At 41.5% G+C, this 20,873-nt stretch overlaps 1 protein-coding gene across 14 annotated transcripts in view; it reads left to right on the top strand.

Moving 5' to 3' along the window:
• grin2db (glutamate receptor, ionotropic, N-methyl D-aspartate 2D, b) overlaps positions 1 to 20,873 on the top strand; it is a 118,740-nt gene that overhangs the window by 50,953 nt on the left and 46,914 nt on the right. Inside the window, exon 1 of one of the 14 annotated variants that reach the window (XM_079691329.1) lies at positions 2,527 to 2,704. The exons of 11 other annotated variants lie outside the window; for them this stretch is intronic. The gene's annotated coding sequence lies outside the window, so the exon portion shown is untranslated. Of the gene's footprint in view, positions 1 to 2,526; positions 2,705 to 9,820; positions 10,013 to 20,873 lie in introns of those variants that run through there. 2 more of the 14 variants (XM_079691328.1, XM_079691322.1) reach the window with 2 other exon arrangements.

Here is a 20,873-nt window from a genome sequence, read left to right as displayed (position 1 = left end):
GAACTTTATCTGTCCTTTCCTCTCTGTCGCCAACACTGTTTTCCACACTCTATCATCTTTCTATATCTGGCAACGCTAAGTAACACAGTTTGTTGACACCAGTCTTTGGAATTTGAATAACATTCCTCAGAACAGACCTCAGACAAGCATGTTATAACATAGAAATGGGTAGGTAGGGTGGGCCATTGGATTAAATATTACCAGAGCCATGAGAACTTTCATTAAGCACAGTGCCAGGCTCCCTTACATTGTATTGCCTCCTGACCTTCAGCCAGGTTTAATTGAATCTGTGTTTAGTCAATGAGTAGAGGAATCGAAGCAGTCATAATTTCTCGCCTGTGTCCGTCCTTGAGTCACGGCACCGCTCTCCTTTTGTGTGAGCGAGAGCTAACAGTATCTGCCAAGCACATATTGTTGCCTCCTCATCAAATAAGAGAAGCAGATGTTCGGCTTCTCCGGGTCACTCTGACTGGGGCCCAAAACCAATAACCCGCCCTGGATTCTGACACTGGTGGAATTCACTGGCTTTACTTTGTGCAGCCGTGAGACGAGAGCCAATGTGTCTCTCCTCTCCACGTGCCCTCGCTATCATCCGCTCTGCAGTGAAAGTGCGGGGAAAACAAATTCCCGGTGGGGATTGCTCCTATCTTATCAGATCAGTGTTTAGAGAAGGGAAGCCACTTCAGAGGGCTGAGGTGTGCTTTGCTTGTCTCTGCCATTTTCCCTAGCTCGACACACACAGAGCTCTGTCAGTGCCACAGTTTAAAGGATGATTGGTGAGACTTTAGATGCGTGTTCAGCAGTGTGATGGAGTCATTGGTTGCTTTGATTGATTATTTAATTGTGGTTTGAGGGTTGGTTAATGGTAACCCTTGTGAGGAATGGCAGTGCTTTAGCTCACTGATCCTGCAAATCACAAAGCTGTTCTAAAGACTGGTTTCTTGATTGATCAACGTATGGAAGAGACGTTTACTGTAGATGTATCGGGTGCTATCTTTCAAAGGATGCAAGTCAGAGGTGTGTGCTTAGAGAAGTACTAGAGAAGAGTATTTTCTAAAAAAAAATAAAAAAAAATTTTTTAAATTTTTTTTATTATCTTTACATCCCAACAGCAAATGTGGCAAGAAAAAATAGAAAAACTATATTGTCTGTTGCAAGACCACATAAGCCCATAATCATATGGACTGGATAAAATGTTGCTGACATGCCTACCTAAACAAAGTCTGCCAGACAGTCACTACACTCACTATCAGGTTGCGACTCCTAGCAATAGCTGTGTTTGTTGTTTATGTTAATTAGTATTATGTTCATAGTCATTATTTTTGGGCGTTGGCTTTGGGAAAAGGCTGAAGAGAAAGCTAGTCAGTGATGCCAACGTTGGAGCTAGTCATGCTATTTACTTTCACCAGTGAAGGTTTGATTGGATCATTTAATATTTTAGCTTTCTCTTGCTAACTTCTCAAGATACGAACCCTAGCTGTAATTATAGATCTGACCGTAGAGATGAAAGGAAATGAGGGGAGAGAGATGAAACAAAGGCCTCATTTACAGCGTGTATCAACATGTGATCTTTATCTGGATACATTATCTGGATAATCACATCTGATCAATTGGACCTGGTATTAATAAGCTTTCTCCTTATCTTGAATCTGCCAGCACTGTGATCAGGTCTCAAAATGCAAATGAGTTATACGGGGCTGGCAGATTTGCTAGATACTGATACTTGTAGCTTTTTCCCGAGAGAGGCTGAGTTTGGTGCATTCAGATCACAATGAGTCCTGTGTGCATTTAAACATTGCATAAACATGTTTTTCCTCATATGGGTAAGAAAGCAAGAAAACTGGTGTTAATAGTTTCAACATTTACCAGTCGGGCTCAAACTAACAGCACCAGGCCCTCATGCCATCACAATGTGTCATTCTATGCAAATGAAGATTCTGCAGCGTTTGTGTTGGATACTTCTGCTGAAGAACAGGTTCGTTTTTATTTTTGTATTTAACATGATCATTTAATAGTTAAACTGGCAATGTATAGAGTTACTTAATTTCAAAAATATTATTGGGAAGAAACTATGATGCTTTGGTTGTGAAACTCTAATTCATCTTTCCTCACCTTCAGCTTTTCAATAACTTTCAAATTCAGCTGAGGAAGCAGTGCAATACTTCCACCTGAGTGAAACCTTTTGAAACTCGAAATAAGGACGGGCAGCTTCGACCAGAAGTCGTGTCCTGCAGGACGGAGGAGCAGCGGTGATGGAATTGGAGGGGACTTCATCACGGTGCTTACACCTATCACATCCCCTCACATCATCAAATGAAAAATGAATAGGTGCACTTAAAAAACTGGTGAGGCGTTCTTTGACCTCTGCGTTTCCTGCTTTGATTGTGTTCCAGCCTGTGTGTGTTTGAAACAAAAGACAAAGTGTGTGTGTGACAAAGTGTCAGTGCTGTGATGGTGGTGAGCACTACCTATCTGGAACAAAGAAGAAGAAGCAGATCATTAACTGGTGGGCTGCCTGCCATTGCGGCATTACTGCCTCTCCAATCTCAAGGTGTGGTCACAAGCCAAGGGCAAAGGTTCTCTTGTGTCCCTTCGGGGCGTGTGAATGATGGACCCCTCCCTCCAGGGCCAGGAATAGCGGGGGCTTGGTGGAGGGCACAGAGTTGATAGCCTAAGGCTTTTTCATCTCACGGCAAGGCTAAAGGTAAGGCTTTAAGTGAGATTCAAGATGATGAATTCAGCTATTTGTGTGGATACATTTTGACTGGTTTATGAGCTCATTGTTGTACAGTGTGGTAAGTAGCAGCATCTCTTTGGGAGTGCATTCAGATCCTCAGCCTCTCTCCCTCCACTATCACGACAAGCCCGCTGGACGCCTCTGATCTCTGTTTTGGTCCAATCATCAAAAACTAAAAGTATTTAGGTCAGAGGGAGAGACAAGAGTAGAGAAAGTAACAGTGAGAGAAGGAGAAAGTACACATTCCATTATTGTCCTCTGTTCATGGAGCGTCTCAAAGCACAAACGCTCTCAGATGCAACGACGGAGCAGACGAAGAGGAGGCTGGATGTTGTGCTAACATCTCTCTGTTGTGATGTGTAATGTTTCGTAAGTGGGGGGTCTTTGCATGATGTTTGTGTGGTTTTCTCCTCTGTGTTAAAATGTAAGCTTAGCCCTAATCTCCTTGTAGTGGAGTATCAGGCTTGTGCTAAGACATTGATAGGACCGGCTCTTTAATTGATACCACTGGAGGGCCACCTGCCAGGGGCATTGGGGCTTCTATGTGTGTCTGTGTGCTTTTTGTTGTGTTAGAAGTTGGAAGTGAATCCCCTGGTGACCTGGATGAAACGGAGCGCTCACTTATCTTTATCGAATCCCAATCTCGTGTTGTCAAGCTGTGTCCCATTGGGAAACACACGCGCACACCAGTGAGGAAGATGAGGTCTTATCTGACATCGTTAGGGGCTCCACAAAGCATTCCAGGCCGGGCCAATCAGTGCAGCACCCCAAGATAACTTGCGCAAGAGAAACTGCAACCCAATATATTCATTCCAACACACAGACACATATACAGAATAAAGACTCGCATGTGCACTATATATTAACACATATCACACACACACACACACACACATACACACACACACACACGCACGCACGCACGCACGCGCGCGCGCGCTTCTAGCTCTGGTAATCAAATCCTGAGACTCCCAATTATACAAAAAGAATAATTAATTTGCAGCTTTTATCCATATGCATGAGCCCACAGTATAGACTGATTTTCATACATTGTTGTACATATATTCCCACATGAATTATAGATGTTATTTGAAATTGTTCTTAAATGTCATCATTAATGTGAACAAGAAACAACAGTGACAGCTCACATCCAGAGAGAAGAGTCAAAATGGGGTTTTGTCTCTGCTGAGTTTGTGTGTGCAAAGGGACAGATAAAGGGTCTAGATCTATTCTATAGTTTACATAATTCCTTTGTGTATTTGTGAGTCTGAGAGAGAGAGAGAGGGCGAGGGAGAAAGACAGAGAAGGGGAGGGTAAGGGAAGGAAAAAAAGGGTCCTTATGTGCATTGGAGGCAGCCAGAAGCCAGTGTGTATCTAAAGGCGTTCAGAGCAGGGATGATCAGAGGCTGTGAGCCCAACACATTCATCAGGGCTCTCCACAGGGACAGAAGTTGAGGCGCACCACAGAGACGGATAAAAATGCTGCGGACTGAGTGGAAGGGATTTTGAGACAAGCATGTGTGAAAGGGGAAGGACAGTGGGATGGATTTAGGCTGCGTTCAGTGTCCGCGTGAGATAGAGGCAAGCACTGTGGCCCTCAGCTTTTTACTATTCTGCACATTGCTCCTGAAAGGAAATTCAATTGCCTCACTCTACCCTGTGTGTGAGAGCGGGAGGAAAAGGGAAAAAAAGATGGACTCGGTGACTGAATGCAAAGTAAATGCACACACATAGTGAAGTATGCCAGGTGGAGGAATTTAAAGAAGATCTTAGTGCAGTTCTTAAAGGTGCTTCCTCTCTTCTTAACCAAACCCCTTAAACACTGTTGATTCAATCTCATCCAACATTCCAATCAGGGCCGTCGCAGGGGGGGATGCCTCTGGTTGGGACTTTTGTTGATGGTATGTTCATACAAGAGTTGTTTGTACCTTTGAGTGAAAGTAAATGTGGACTTTCTGGCTTGGTTTGACAGTTACATGTTGTTGAGGAGACACTTTGGAAACTAAATTCCCTCGAACGGAATTTGGTTTTTTACATAAAATAAAATTTCTCCTTGAAATGCCCATCCTTGATTTCCTCTGGTGAAAAGTATTTGCATAAAATCTATTGGGACAACTTTCTGAGCCTAAGTTAAAGCTATCTTTATATTGTGATGAATAGTAATACACATATAATTATTGTCTGCGATACATGTGTAACAGCACTGTTGTGGCGAGCTGTGCATGTAGATGCAACGCTGTCCTTACTTCTCAAACACAGAAGATCAATAAACAGAGAAAAAAAGTCACTGAGTTTGGTTTCTTAGCCAGTTCACTTTTTGTGGTTGTATCGAAACTTTCAGCCCTACATCCATTTTGCTGCATTGAAGAACTATACAGAAAAGAAAAGGTGACTGTTAGAGGGAACATGCTGCAAGCCAAAAACAGCTGTTTCTTCACACGTCACCCGACTGATTTTGGCCAGGCACAAGGCCCTAGGGGCGAAAGACCCATCTTTTAAAAGAGTTTCCAAATACCATATCAACGACATTGAACCGTCTTACCAAGCCTGACAATCCACATTCAATTTCAGTTAAAAGTAAAATCAACTTGTATGAACATGCACATAATGTGTCTGTTTTGAGCAGCATTTATTTCGTATATTGTGTCCGCTGCTTCAGTTGCAGGCCAACTTATGAGTTGGATTTTTCAATAAAACAAAACAAGTGGAAACAAATCTTTTAAGCTTTCAACTTGGAAGTTCCAGATGGCAAACTCTCTCGGTATAGCACAGAAACGGAGAACAGGGTAAATTGTGTTTTTAATTCAGTAAAGTAGCAAAGCCCAAATGTAAAATACTAGAATAGAAGTAAAAATCCTGTATTGAAAATATTTCAAAGTAAAATGATGTAAGGATAGGCTGAATGTACACAAAGTATCCAACATAAAACTAAGAGTAAGCAGCATTTTCCTTTTGTTGATCAAAGTGGAGCGACTTCCTTACTGTTGGGATTTACTTCCACTATGATGCATCATATTTTACAAAATCTATTCAATTCCAAAAGTAACTAGTTAAATTACTGACAGTCATTCATTTAGTTAGCCTAAGTAAAAAGTACAGGGTTGAGTTTTATTGAAGCAGAAGTATTTGGTGTTTTCATTTAGGTGAAAATGCTCAAGTTGTACTTCAATACAGTGGATGAGTAAATGAACCCAATTGAGCAGCATTACACCAGCAATAGATGGTTAAACAGAAAGGCGGTTACAAACATCACAACCACACTCTGGATCATCAACAGGTGGGCATCCTATTTCGTGGTGAATACAGAGCAGTGCTTCTAGCTTCTCCAATGAGATAATGTACTGATTTGTTATCTTCTATATCAATGTGAACTGATCTCTTTGGTTTGGTATTTGAAGACGTCACCACTCAAACCCGAGTATGTTTTTAGAGAAAGTTATTAGCATATTTATCATTAATAACAATAATCCTTTCTTGTGCTGCCTAAATTGGTTTTATGCAGCCCAAGAAAACGCCATAACAGAATCTTTCACAAAATAATGAAGTCATTAACAATATTTTTCAACCACTTTTAACAAATGGCTTGGCTTAATGTCAGTGTCTAGATAGTTGTATGCACTGTTGGAATGTCCTGTACATTTACTGAAGCACTGTCATTAAGTACATATTTGAGGTACTTGAGTATTTCACAGCTTACTATAAACTACGATGCTTTGCTTTAGATTAACAATTTATACAAATAGGGCTGAAAAAATTAATTGATTGACAGAAAAATTCATTTGCAACTGCTTTTCCTTATGATAGTTGAATATTTAACTAAATTAACATTTTCAATGGATTTGTACTTGTCTTTGTGGTATAAGTACTTTTTTTCTTCCTCCACTGGCTGTTTTTTAAACTACATTTAAATATAATGCATGTTCATACCAAATGTACATTTGCTATTAAAAGTATATGTTATTTCGACAACATAAACAGCTTCTGTGTGCAGAGTGTATTTGTGTGTGTGTGTGTGTGTGTGGTGGAGAGAGAGGAAACCTTATTGTTTGATTGTTAGCTCGGAGCTAAACAGATGCGTAAATAGAGATAGGGGAGCCCAGTCACATCAGATTAAACCAAACAACAAAAATCAAACTGTCTGTCCCACTCACTCTCCCACACACAAACACACACATGCTCTCACAGACAGAAGGTGTAACTGGGAAAACAAACAGACAGCAGCAGAACAGTGTGCCTTAATAAAACCTCCAACTTGTATTAAATACAACAGGAAGACAACTCCTGGACACTATAACTCATGTAAATGCACTCAGACATCGTAGGTCTTTGTGTGCTACAGAAACATACTGACACACTGTGGAGTAAATACAGTGATGACGCATACCATCACATGCCTCATAAACCCTAATGTTACCACTCCAATATCTCCATAGGCCCGAGGCAAAACAGAGAGACCGCCATGAGACAGGAAAAAATAGGGAGATAGGGAGAGAGGGGAGGAGCATACGGGCGAGCTATGATGATGAATTGATTGATGAATGCAAATGAAGATGAATGCATGTGGCAAATAAAGATAACAAGAGGAATATGAAGAGTACAGCGGCTGGTTCACCTTTTCCTGTAGCAGAAAATATGCTGATATGTATCTAGCCTATTAATACTACAGCAGCGACAGTGAACGCAACCACTGAACCAGATATAGATCCCTTATCACCAATCGTGTGGCCCGGAAACAGCGGACACCAGTCTTTCTATACCATCTGGAGCCTAATCGCTGGGCCGGGGCGCGCTGATTGGCCTAATCGTCCCACATCCTAGCCTTTATTGCCATATGGACTGAGTCCTAAAACTTGCCATAGATCAGTGTACATGAGGTAACAGCAGTTTATTTTCTTAATTGCTTGTTGTTTGTAAGTGCAGCTTCATGTCATCACAAAACATCCAGGGTGGAATCTTGCCTTGTTTATGTATATGGTAAAATAAGCTGTTTTTTTGTGCGCATTTTTAATAATTAATTAATAGTTTGAGTCAGTTTTCAGGCAAAAATTCCAAACACTCTCGTTCTAGCTTTTCAAATATTTTCTCCGTATTACATCATTTGACTAAACTGAATCTCTGGGTTTTTAACTGTTGGTTGGATAAGACTAGCAAAATGTATTCTGGGGATTTAGGGAACTGTGACTATCTCCAGAGTTAATTGAGAAACTGATCAGTAGGTAAATACGCCTTAATCTGTGTACCTGTATGTGCAATGTGAGCGTACATTTAATAACTTTGGGTCCATGTGTTTATACATTTCCAGACAGATAGTTTTTTTTGTTGCTTTTTTTTAAGATATCCATTTCTTCCTTGCAGTTTCATTGGAAATACTTTATCCCATGAAATATGAACACTATGACAACTGCTGACAGCTTGTTCTGTGGATTATCAGAGTAATGAGCAGGAATTAAAAAAGACATGCTGCATTTTTTTAAAATCTGATTTCATGTATTTACCTTTATTGTAAAGTGGAGCCAGATTATACTTTTTCTCACACACACAGACACATACCGACACACACTACAGTGATACATCGAGAAGTAAAGCCCAATACGTTTTTTTGGGGAGAATGATGCGGTTATGGTTCCTCAGGACAGATCACTTGCCTGGTAAGGGGATATCAGCCTCCATAGCCATTGATCCGATTACACACACACACACACACACACACACACACACACACACACACACACACACACACGCCACACACATACTGTATAAACACAATACTGCATCTTGTGTATTGCTTGGGGTAAGTCTTATATTGATGATTTTTAAACAGGATTGAGCTGAGGTGTGCCTCCATAATTGACCAAATACCCTCCAGGGGCAAAAGACACATTTCTATCAATACAGTGAGACCTTTGCCCCACTTGACCTAAATCAGTTAATATTTAACTGGTCTATCTAGTGTGCGTTTTTAAACTGTGTGTATTCTTTCTGTGTATTAATATAGGAGACAATCCAAGGTCTGCGGAAAAGGTTAACCCCAATAACCAAACCACTTAATGAGTCGCATGCTGCACAATGTGCTGATGATCTGAGGTTAACTATCACACCATTGATTAGCACTGATCCCAGATAACACACAGAAGAGATGGAGGATGACTGAGGGGAAGACAACAACACCCCCCCAAATATTCACCTTCGGATATCAATTAAATAAAAAAGCACATCATAGAGAAGCATTTCTCTTCAAAATATGGATTTAAAAAAGTTACTTCGTTTTAAATATTTAATTTCAGCTCTGAACCCAAAACAAAAGCTGTTCAAATTCATTGCGTGTGCAGGTTCACTAAGTGAGCTGCAGTGTTGTTTTACTGCATGTTCCTACACTCTCTGCAAGCTGCTCACACATGACATGCTACTGTACACACACACACACACACACACACACACACACACACACACACACACACACACACACACACACACACACGCTGCAGCTCTCCATGCACCGGGCAGGGTGACACTCACATGTGGGTCCACAGACGCTGGTGTGGCGCCTCCGTTTTGCTTGGAGAAGCAGAAAGAGGAGATAGGGAGGCAGGAGAAAAAGGCAGGACGGCAGGGAGGGAGCCATGGATGGATGAAGGGGAGGGAGGGGAAATGCGGAGGGACGCAAGGGAGGAGGAGGAGGAGGGGAGGTGGGGGGGCAATGAGAGGGCTGAGTGGTTCTAGTAAATATTTATATTGCAGTATGATACGCGCAAGAGTGAAAGAGAGAGAGAGAGGGAGAGAGAGAGAGGGGGGATAGGCAGAGAAAAGGGGGAGATATAGAGCGTCCATCCCTTTATTAATTTTATTCCGGACCGCTAAGTTTAGCATTCAACACGTGTCGCCAGTGATGGAGAGAGGGAGGGAGGGGGGGAGGAAACGAGAGAGAGAGGGAGAGAGAGAGGTTGACGGTTGCTAGGTGACGGGGCGCATATACTGAATTTTAACAAAAGAACAGGGAAAGAGGGAGAGAGAGAGAGAGTGTGTGTGTGAGAGAGGAGAGGAGAGAGGGAGGGAGAGAGGTAAAGAGAGAGACCGGAGAAATTGAATACATGTAGAACATATATATATATATATATATTTAGATATATATATTTTCCCGGCGTGTGTGTCTGTGTGTGTGCGTGTGTGGTGGCGGTGGTGGGGGGGACACCCGCAAAACGGATACCTCAAAAAGGAAGGATGTGAAAAAGGATGGAGGGACGCAGGAAAAGAGGGGGGAAAGGCTGGTGAAAAACAGTAAGTACATTTCTTTTTTCAATGATATTTGCAGTGCGGAGGCATTTTCTTCCCCCCGCACGCACACGCACACAGACTCTGTAGATTAATTGCGGCTCGAGTAGTGAGAGGGGGCTCCGCGTCATTGAGACGGGGAAAGGGGGCTCGGGTGTCGGCATCTGTACGGCCGCTGGTGATGGAGAGATGGATGGCCGGGGATGGAGAGGTGGAAACGGCCGGCGCACCGGGGCTTTGACCCCTCTGTCATTGCTGCGCCTGGAAACTCACAGCTCTTAGCCCCGTAATGTTCAGCCGGCTACATATCCCGATGATACACACGCACACTCATAGATTACCGGTAGTTCAATTAATCACAGAGACTAAACCTGTAGGCTATGATTTTGTCTGCCAGGAATTTTCCATGCATTATTAATAAAGACAGAGTTTGGGTTCCGTTTAAGTCTTTAAACACCGGCGCTGGCTGCAGTTTCCCCCGCACTCTGCTGCGGATGTATTAATTGAGGTGATCATATCTGTTGATGCTCATTTTCTCAGGCTGCGTGGTCAATGTTAGTGTGTGCGTGAGTGCGTCTGCTTGCTCGTCTTATGTAGCCACTGCTAAGCCCGCAAGATTGCCGATCAGTTTTTCCTCTTGATCTATTTTTATCCCGATACGCTGAATATTTGGGCGTATGGCAGCACACTGTTATCCCTCTGTTGCCACCGAGGAATCTTACCCAACGTGCTGACTTGCCTCAAACACCCTCAGACAGCTGGAACAGGCTTTTTCTTGCTGGGTAAAGAAGTGTGTGAGAGATTTCACTTTGTAGTTCGATTTAAATGTGCACCCCCTGTGGGTGACCGTATAACTTTTGTTTTTGCCTTGCAGTAGTTTATTATAGAGGGGAAGTGAATTACAGGTGCAAACACAAACCGCCGCCATCACTCCTTTTTCTCTGAAAAAAATAAATGAAGGCCTTGGACCATAGCGACCACCAAGGGAAATCATGCTGTTGACCTGTACTATGGAGAGAGACACAGTGTTGCTTCTCTTACAGATTTGCTGCAGTAATTTGGATTGCAAGATCACAGTTATTGGCCTGCACTGTGTGGACACTGGATGCATTTATCCGGATGGAAATTGGAATTAATGTGTTGTTTGTTTTTCCATTTTTGTGGGCTGTTTGTGTCCCTCTCCTCTCTCAGCTGAATTCTCCAGCTGATATCCATTTCAATCAGCTCGTTCACCCACAGGTGACGTGCTCGGCCCAGTTCATCATTTTCCCTCGCAAGTCCTGTGAAACACACAGGCGTACTGCAGCAGCGTACTGCATGCACTGCTGCCTGTAAAGTGTTGCCTTCAGTGTGAGCTGAGCCCCTTCTCTGCCGATCTGTCGTACAGTTGCCCAGAGAGATCTGTACTGTACCAGCTGTGAGTAGGGGTAGGCAGAAGGGGAGGGAAGAGGAGAGGTGATGAGCGACACAGAAGGTGTAGAGGGAGAGATAAATGAGAGAAGGTGTGAGGAGGAGGTGCAGGGGAGAAGGCATGTGGGGAGAGCCGGGTGAGAGATTGGAAAAAGCAGAATGAAGGGGAGAGAAAGAGAGGGGTGCTTGGAATGAAATATCAGAGGGGGACATGGTTGGAAGGCGCAGGAGAAGAGATGAGAGGGATAGTCAACATTTGTGTGCTTGTTTTCCTCCAACCCCTTGCTCTTCATCAATTTCACCTCATTGATTCATTGACTTTTGCACAGCGAAACCTTCAAGCTTAGCTCAATCCCTCCCTTGCTTGTGTCTCTTTTCTTCTGCAAATCCCCCTGTTTCTTTTTGCCTCAATCCTTTCCGTCTCTTCTCTCACCCCTTGCAACCTGTGACTTCCTCTGCACAATTTCCTTTTCCCTTTTCCTCTCTCTTTCTCCCGCCTCCCCTTTCATCATTTGTTTGATGCAACATTAGTGGATAGTTTCCTCAATTCTGCAGCCCACCCAAAACCCCTCTCCCACCCTTTCCACACGTTGCACCCAGTGTTCTTCTTAATACCACTAATTAAGGTAAAGCTCGTTAACATAGAACATCAATTAGTGTTTAACGAGATCAGAGGCTGGTGTTTTGGAGCGATTACAGTACTCCCCTCTCCTGGTGTTCCTCTCTGGCCTCTACTCGGGGTTGTGCTGATGAACGTGTTGCATATTCACTTTGGCCTGCAGCGGTGCGAGAGACACATTTCATACACGTGGTGGCAAGGGTGTGTCATGTGACTTGGGATGCTTTGATCAATTATTAGAATGTAATACTATGTTATTTATGTTATTTATTTTCCCTAATAACATCCCTGACTGGTGCTCGTTAAATGAATCTGTCTGATTTTCGAGGAATATTGCCCTATATTTAAATCAGGAGAGACACTTTATAAGACTGACTCCTTTAAAAGTAAGTACTAGTCGAAATGTCACACCATTGTCTTATTCAATGCATTAACAGATTTGATAAGAGTGATTCAGGCTCTAAACAATAAATGAACACATTGATAAAAGCGACAGGGATATGCTTGTGGGCATTTAAATAGATTGCAACCAATGCAGTGTATATCAGTATTCTAGCTGTAGCAAAAGCATTTAAAGACATTAATCACAGAGACAGTTCGGCCTATTTTAAACTTGTAAAACTTAATACAACAAAGTTTTGACACAGCTTTAAATAAACATATACTGTATAGCTGCCTGTTTTTAAAGACTGTAGAAATAACAATTCGTTTCTCTAAAAGTGCAAACATTCAGAAGGGTGAGAGTTGCTTGAGTGGAAACGGTAGACATTTTTTATTGCTGCTTTTCAAAGTGGGGCAGATTTGTTGATTATTGGATTGCTGGATTGTCAGATAAAAAGAATAATCTACGTTAATATTTGTTTTTGACATATGTCAAGCAAAAACCATGAAGAAAATGCCAAATATACTCTGGATGCAGCTTTAAAAAATGTTTTCTTGTTAAACTGAATATCTTTTTAGATTTTAAGACTCTTGGTTGGAGACAACAAGACATTGAAAGACATCACCTTGGTGTGATGGCATGTCTTTTGACATGTCAATGAATAAACAGTTAATCACCTGCAGATAGATCGATAATGAAAAGGTCAGTCACAGCCCTGCATTAGTAGTAGATAGGTAATATAGACTCAAACTCCTTTATTTACTGCAACTATTTGAATGTCAAGTTAAAATCATGCACAATTAAGGAAGTAATGTTGCATTGAGCAACAGTTTGGTTTTAATGCTCTAATGCATTCTGATTTGAAAATTGCCTGCTACTCAACATGAGCAAACAACTCTAATGGTAACATTAGTGAAGGTACAGCAAGTCTCTGTCTGTCAAATCTGCAAAGTCATCAGCAGTGACTACTCAAAGTTTCCACCACTAATTGGATGTAATGGTGACATTATGATATATTTCACGACGAAGTTGTAGTAAAAACAAAAACGATTTACTTCCATGATGGGACGCCAGGCATCATTTGTGAAGCTCGGTTCCACACAAGTTTTTTAGAGAGTGGTCTGTCTCTCGGAGAAACAGGAGCTATACTCTCAGACTCTGAATTACATTACTAACGAGTTTCTGTGCAGTGATGCGTTAGATGTGATTAAACTGCAGTTTTTTTCAGAATGAAGTAAGGCATTTATCAATATGAAAATCAAAAAAAGAAATGGTGCTGTAAATCTGTAATATCACCTAAACTCCATATCAGAGGGTTACCTTTCAGTTAGGTGGCAGCTGCTGTGGTGTAGCACCCCGAGGTGCCGCCCTCGGCCCAGTTACAGTCTTACTGTGGACCGGGACTAGCAAACAGTCAAACACCAACTGTAGATGGAATAACAGGAAGTCATTTAACAACCAGGTGGAGATCGAAACAGACAGACAGAGGGACATTCTGGCAGAGAGACACATTCATAAACAACATCACACAGACCGGTACCAGCAGACACAGCAGTGAGGGAGACTTTAGCGTGCACTGCTTGCTGACAGTCACTATCAAACAGTTGCGGCTTGTTTTGGGAACAAGTCTGGAGGCAGCTAGCAGGCACACAGCTTCACATGGCTGCATGCAATACACAGTCACACACACTCTCAAAAAGTACATTCAGGCAGATACCCCTGGGTATGCAGTCAGAAACACGCACCAAGAGCATACCCAAAAATACACACACAATGAATAGCATAATGCACACAAACACACACACCATTTTTAGTTTTGGATGAGAGAGGACCTTGGGACCTTGCCCATGATGGGACCCATTCACATAAACTGCACTGTGTATATAGTACATTTCAGTGCACACCACATAGACACACACATAAAACGGAGAAAGAAAAATGTGCAGGAATGTTTGGCGGCGCGCAGCGTTTTGCAGCAGTGTGGTGCGGTCCTTCATAATGATGGATGGGGCAGGAAATGACAGCATAAGTGGTTATTAAAAAGAGGAAATGGGGGCATTTATAAAAACCACGTTAGCCTGTGTCTGCAGCCCATGTTGCATGTCACCCTTTGGCTGCTGTGTCATGCCTCCTGATCTGTGAGACTTCCCTTGCACTGCACGAGGAACAGCTTTGTTAAAACCCTTTGTCATTCTCTTCTTAAGGAACATTGGCACTGGCTTTTATAGCAGGGCTTTGTACTGGAGTGACTGTGTCGGATTTACTATGTGCAGGTACCAGGTGCAAAGTTGAACCTGTTTTACTGCCTTATCACTGAATGTAAAAATAGCTTCACTCTATTTCTTTCAAGTTTGAATGTGGAATTCCTTCATAAACAGGTGCCGACTATACAGCTGTTACAAATGCAAATATGTGCGTTTGCACCTGAATGGAATTTGCACAGCGTGTTATCTACAATACTGCAAGGAGGGGAAGACAAGGAAGGCAGAGGAACGTCAGCACGGCGATAGAAAAAAGCCTGCGATGAAGATAGTTTTGATGTTTAAATGTGCTTCATCTCAGCGTGTAAATAACTCCAGCTTCGAAACTGGCCTTTTGATTGGAATCCGTCCTGAAGATCTTCAACTGGTTTTTGACACTGAAATTAACTAAATACTTTGGATGCAGGTATTCTGACTCAGGGGTCGGGATTAAATTGTTCTCAATTCAGGTTGTAATGTTTTATTATTCAAATTGGACATTTTTTTACTACATTAAAGCCTTCTTTATTCTATCTTCTGAAAGCTGATTGGGAGTGAATGCTTTCCTTTCAATTATGTAAGAACAATTTCAACCACATATTTCTTTTAACAAGTCCATAAGTGACCCCAGCCTCGGTCTGGTGCTCACGGGCTCATCAAGTTTATTGTTATGTGATCTCTTCAGTGTTAACATGGGGCATATTCTCTATCATAAGCTGCAGCTTTGGGAAAGAAAAGACACTCGTTTACACACAGAGCGGTGATGGGAGGAGCATGGAAATTAATATTTGGCACTGGTTGCTCTGTCACCTTTATATTCAAGATTCATTCAAGATTCAAAGGCGTTGATGTCATATGCATACAACAAGTGTAGAAATGGCAATGTAAATCTTAAGTCCTGAGCTCCTCCAACAATTCAACATATATTTATATACAGTTGCAAGAAAAAGTATGTGAACCCTTTGGAACTTCCTGGATTTCTGCATAAATTGGTCATAAAATGTGTTCTGATCTTCATCTAAGTCACAACAATAGACAAACACAGTCTGCTTAAGCTAAAACCACACAAACAATTATATGTTTTTATTGAACACACCATGTAAACATTCACAGTGCAGGGTGGAAAACCCATGTGAACCCTTGGATTTAATAACTGGTTGACCCTCCTTTGGCAGCAATAACCTCAACCAAACGTTTCCTATAGTTGCATATCAGACCTGCACAACGGTCAGGAGGAATTTTGGACCATTCCTCTTTACAAAACTGTTTCAGTTCAGCAATATTCTTGGGATGTCTGGTGTGAATCGCTCTCTTGAGGTCATGCCACAGCATCTCAATTGGGTTGAGGTCAGGACTCTGACTGGGCCACTCCAGAAGGCGTATTTTCTTCTGTTGAAGGCATTCTGTTGTTGATTTACTTCTGTGCTTTGGGTCGTTGTCCTGTTGCATCACCCATCTTCTGTTGAGCTTCAATTGGTGGACAGATGGCCTTAAGTTCTCCAGCAAAATGTCTTGATAAACTTGAGAATTCATTTTTCCGTCGATGATGGCAATCTGTCCAGGCCCTGAGGCAGCAAAGCAGCCCCAAACCATGATGCTCCCTCCACCATACTTCACAGTTGGGATGAGGTTTTGATGTTGGTGTGCTGTGCCTTTTTTTCTCCACACATAGCGTTGTGTGTTCCTTCCAAACAACTCAACTTTGGTTTCATCTGTCCACAGAATATTTTGCCAGTAGTGCTGTGGAACATCCAGGTGCTCTTTTGCAAACTTCAAACGTGCAGCAATGTTTTTTCTGGACAGCAGTGGCTTCCTCCATTTTATGACCAACTTATGCGGAAATCCAGGTCATTCCAAAGGGTTCACATACTTTTTCTTGCAACTGTAAGACATAAAACAATAAAACAAATTAGAAAATAAAAATAGTGCAAGTAGAACTAGAGTAGAATAGAACCAGATTATGTTGCGGACCCACATATTAAGACAGCTAATTCACATCACACAGTTGATGGTGTTGCTTTGTGTTCTTACTGTATGGATCGTTAACTTGGGGGTACCTACCTGTCAAGCCCTTTTAAGAAATGTAATGTACAAATTCATGTGTCGCCTAGAAGAATCTGACAATCATGTTATCTCAATTTTAATTAACCCTGTGAAGAGTTCTACTCGGTTCTCTTCCATGATTTGGAGTCATTGGCCAATAGCCTCCAGACAGTGAGCATATATGTGTGGAGCTGTAATTGGACTGATTTTATGTTTTTTATCTGGTTTTTTTTGGTTTTTTTGTTTAGCTTTTTAATTAAATGTATTATTGTGTATCTTGTCATTTTGTATGTGATATGGACCTTGAGTCTGAAATAAAGATTGATTGATATCGTGCTCTCATGTATCCTTGAGCCTTATGTGTTACAGTACATACATTTCTTTATTTTGACTCAGGAACACTGAGAACTTATTCCTACATATTAGGTTGCACCAGATAAACAAAATTAAGCCTAAATTAGCTATAGTTTTGAAATGCTACATATATTAAACGGATCATTAACAAGTAAGTCAGAGGTGAACAAATATTCTGTCGTTTATTCTAAACAAGCTCAACCTTTTGTGTTTACATAGGATTTTGTTTAGACCCAACTGCCGACAATGATGGCCTGCTTTATTTATTTTGTGTTACGCTTGTTTAGTTCTTTCCACCAAGCAGAAAATAATAGCTTTCTGAAATCTCATGACATTAACAGTTCTCCCCTCTCGTCTGCACGTAATTACGCTCTGTACAATATAATGTGAATCACGTCATAAACATGTCATAAAGGGCTCTGGCCATCTCAGACTCTCATCTCTCTCATGACATACTGTTGCTTCAAGTGTCAGAAAAAGAGCTCAGATGATTGGATTAATGGGCTTCTAGAATTGCCGGTGTGAAGACAACACAGTGTGAATCTGACATTTTTCTTCCCTTACCTCTCACCACCTTTTACTCTTGAGATTCATCTGAGGCTGCGCACAAAAAAGAAACACCTTCACTGGTCTCAATCCTCAAATTCCTCTCGCAGTAGGGCTTCTGCGTGCATGGGAGTGCATTTCCTGAGCCAAACTGATCCACTAACGTTTAAAGGATAGGCTGACAGAAGTGTTTCTAACACCTTTGCTTATGAGCGGGGGCAGAGCCAGATGTGCTGTGAACGCAGCTGAAACCTGTACACAACATTGTGACATTGCAGCGCTTGATTTTAAGCAGACAGAATCCCGCTTGATTTCGGCAACATGTGGCACCTGCTATCGAAGCAGACCAGCTTACGTTTCTCTGTCTAATTCTAGATGTTGTTAAAGTTGTGTGTGTATGTGTAAATATATGTAAATAAGCATCTGTACACATTCCACCATATGTGTTAAGTCTGCACACGCACGTCTGGCTGTGGGATGTGAGAGTGCATCTGCCTGCGCGTGACCTTGTACAAAGGCGCGATAGTTATCAGTGAATGTTTGCCACACTAGTTTAATCTGTTTATCCTCAGAATAAGGTTGTGAATCATTACAATGCAGAGCTAGGTGGTTTTATTTTCTGCTGAGAGTCTCTAGTAGCTTCCTTGTTTGTAGTTGTTACAGAACGTTTCACCTTACCGGTCGTGAAGGGCTGCAGTGTTGGTTGCTTTTCGTCTTGCTCTTTTAATTAGTGACTGATTTAGATCTGGCTAGGTGATCCCAGTGTCTGGCCAATCAATGAGGGAATTAATGGAAGCGCTGGTGCAAGCAGAGTAAAGCAATACCGTGGCCTTGCGACTACTAGCTTGGAATGGTATGAAAAAATAATTAATTTAACGTCATTGTTAACAAACTCAGTGTATGTTCCGTGCCTTAACATGATTCCACTGAATATTCCCCTAGTTATTTCTACTGTCTCATCCCATCTGCTGAAAATCTTTCATCTAATTTGTTCCTCATTTCAATCCCAATGCGCTTTTAAAAAAAACAACAATCAGCCAAGCATTTCATTCATGAATGTACAGTAGCCTACATTATGTAAATGCACGCCGTGGATGCATGTTTATTCTTAGATGATTGCACTGTGTTGATAGCGCTGTGATATTAAAACTCTTTTTTCCCCCAAACACAAAACCCTCAGAGTTTCTGGATGCCTGTAAAAGGTTGAGCGGTGAAAAATGATTCCTTTTAAAACAAACATAATAAGATAATCCCCCAGGTCGTGCGTTGTAAGGACATCTTCAGAGGATTGGGGAAGAAATGCAACTACAGAAAACAATTTATATGTACATTAAATCCAGTAAATGATGTGGTAATCATCAACCTGGGAGCAGCGCCGCAGCCTTCTGCTCCCGGCTGTATGAGACGTCAGGTGTTGAGGTTGGAGTGGAAATATTCTTGCCCTTTGGCCGGCCTTATAGTAAGCAGTTATTTTATAAAAGCAGTATAAGCATCTTTATTCATTAAAGCCAAGTAAGTAAGGGCTAGTTAGGCATATTGAAATAATACCCTGCACTTTGTCATATGTAGGCTATTCCTCACGCAAGATCCCCGGACTCTGGCCTTTCCACATGGAAGCATATGACCTTACTGATATTTATGTCTGAACACTCATGAGGGTAGTAAACCATTTGTAGCTGATCTTTTCTGAATGTGTGTGTGAGTGTGTGTAAGGAGACAGAAGATATACTAGAGACTGTCTTGAAATGTTTCCGTGCATCATTCCCACACCAATTGACATTGTTTATCCAGACGGTATCACGGAAAATATAGTTTGTGTAGGTGTGTGAGTTTGCAACGTACTGAGGATTAAATGAATGACAGGGGTAGAGAGATAAAACACACACACACACACACACACACACACACACACACACACGCACGCACGCGCGCGCGCGCGCGCGCACACACAGTACATAATTCAAGGTGCCAAGACTGTATTGAAAAGACTGCAAATTGAAAAAACTGACAGGCCTTTATTTTTATCAGCTGATTTATTTTCTTTCTCGGGTTACACAAGTTCGTCTTCGAGCATTACTGCAATTAGACATGTACAATTCCATATTAAAGCAAAATTAAACAAATGTTCTAGAAAATGATCTTCAATGCTATACGTTAGAGATATGAGATGTGGTCATGTTAAAAATCATCCTGGGTATGGATGTGATAGTGTGTTTGGTGTTTTAAAAACCACATTGGTTATTTTTTATATGCAAAGAAATTAGGTCAGATAATTGCTACACTGTGGCAGCATCAAGCATCAAGCTTCATCTCATTTTCATCATCCATTGAGTGAAGAGAAACAAGGACTGTCCTCCCATTCAAGTAATGAAATGTATCCCCTGAATGTACAAATGGAAGTGAAGTCCAATTAATTGACACTGTCTCTTGGCAGTTCTGTTTAATCCGAACCCATGAACAAAATATTGGAATTAAAAGGCAAGGCACTTTGAACTCCGGAGTGAGATTAGTTTTTTTACAACCACATGAACATCTTGAAGACTTGAAATGTCAAAAATAAAATTCAGATTTTTGCACTTGAGAAACAAAGTTAGATGTCAAGTTGACTGTTTCGTTTTGTACTTAAAGGTTGCAAAACTGAAAGAAGACACATATGGAATACAGTGGTATTAGTATTTCCCTTCTGCTTCTCCTGTTACATTACCCTTTCTAAAATATTTATGTTCTTTGCATTGATATTGTCAAATATGTGTTGTTACAATACAGTGTAGTTTGATGATGCACCTTTTCACGGTATTTATTTTTGTAAAACAGAATAATAGAAATAGTATAACAGTCATTGCAATCTTTTTCTTAGAGGAAAATCCCACCATCTGGTATTTGTGTGCGTGTATTCTATTTATTTGAAATTTGTAAACCACAATTTATTTTTCACATTCCATATCAGCTAGCCCCTCAAATTGAACTGTACCACATAAATAATGGTGTCAGGTTTATGAAAGGGACCAGCTCTAATCTGGTTATCGGCCTGTGGCATGTGTTATTAACAAATATAATGTGTTGCGTTCCCCTGTGAGGACCTGGTGTCACTAGAGTTTGATAGATGGCTTTGTCGTTGTGTCACTTGAATGGCTTATGATAGCCGTGGCTATCAAGTCTGAATGAGGTAGAGATGACAGCTGGCTTTACTACTGCTGTTTACAGCCATGCAGTAAAAACAGCACAGCACTGTACGCCCTGCTGCTGCGCTACACACGGATCACTCTGCTCACT

Source organism: Notothenia rossii (genome assembly GCF_949606895.1).
Source record: "Notothenia rossii genome assembly, chromosome: 7".
NCBI classification, from domain to species: Eukaryota; Metazoa; Chordata; class Actinopteri; order Perciformes; family Nototheniidae; genus Notothenia; species Notothenia rossii.
The sequence above is the reverse complement of the archived record's forward strand: the minus strand, read 5'-3'. Positions and strand labels throughout refer to the sequence as shown.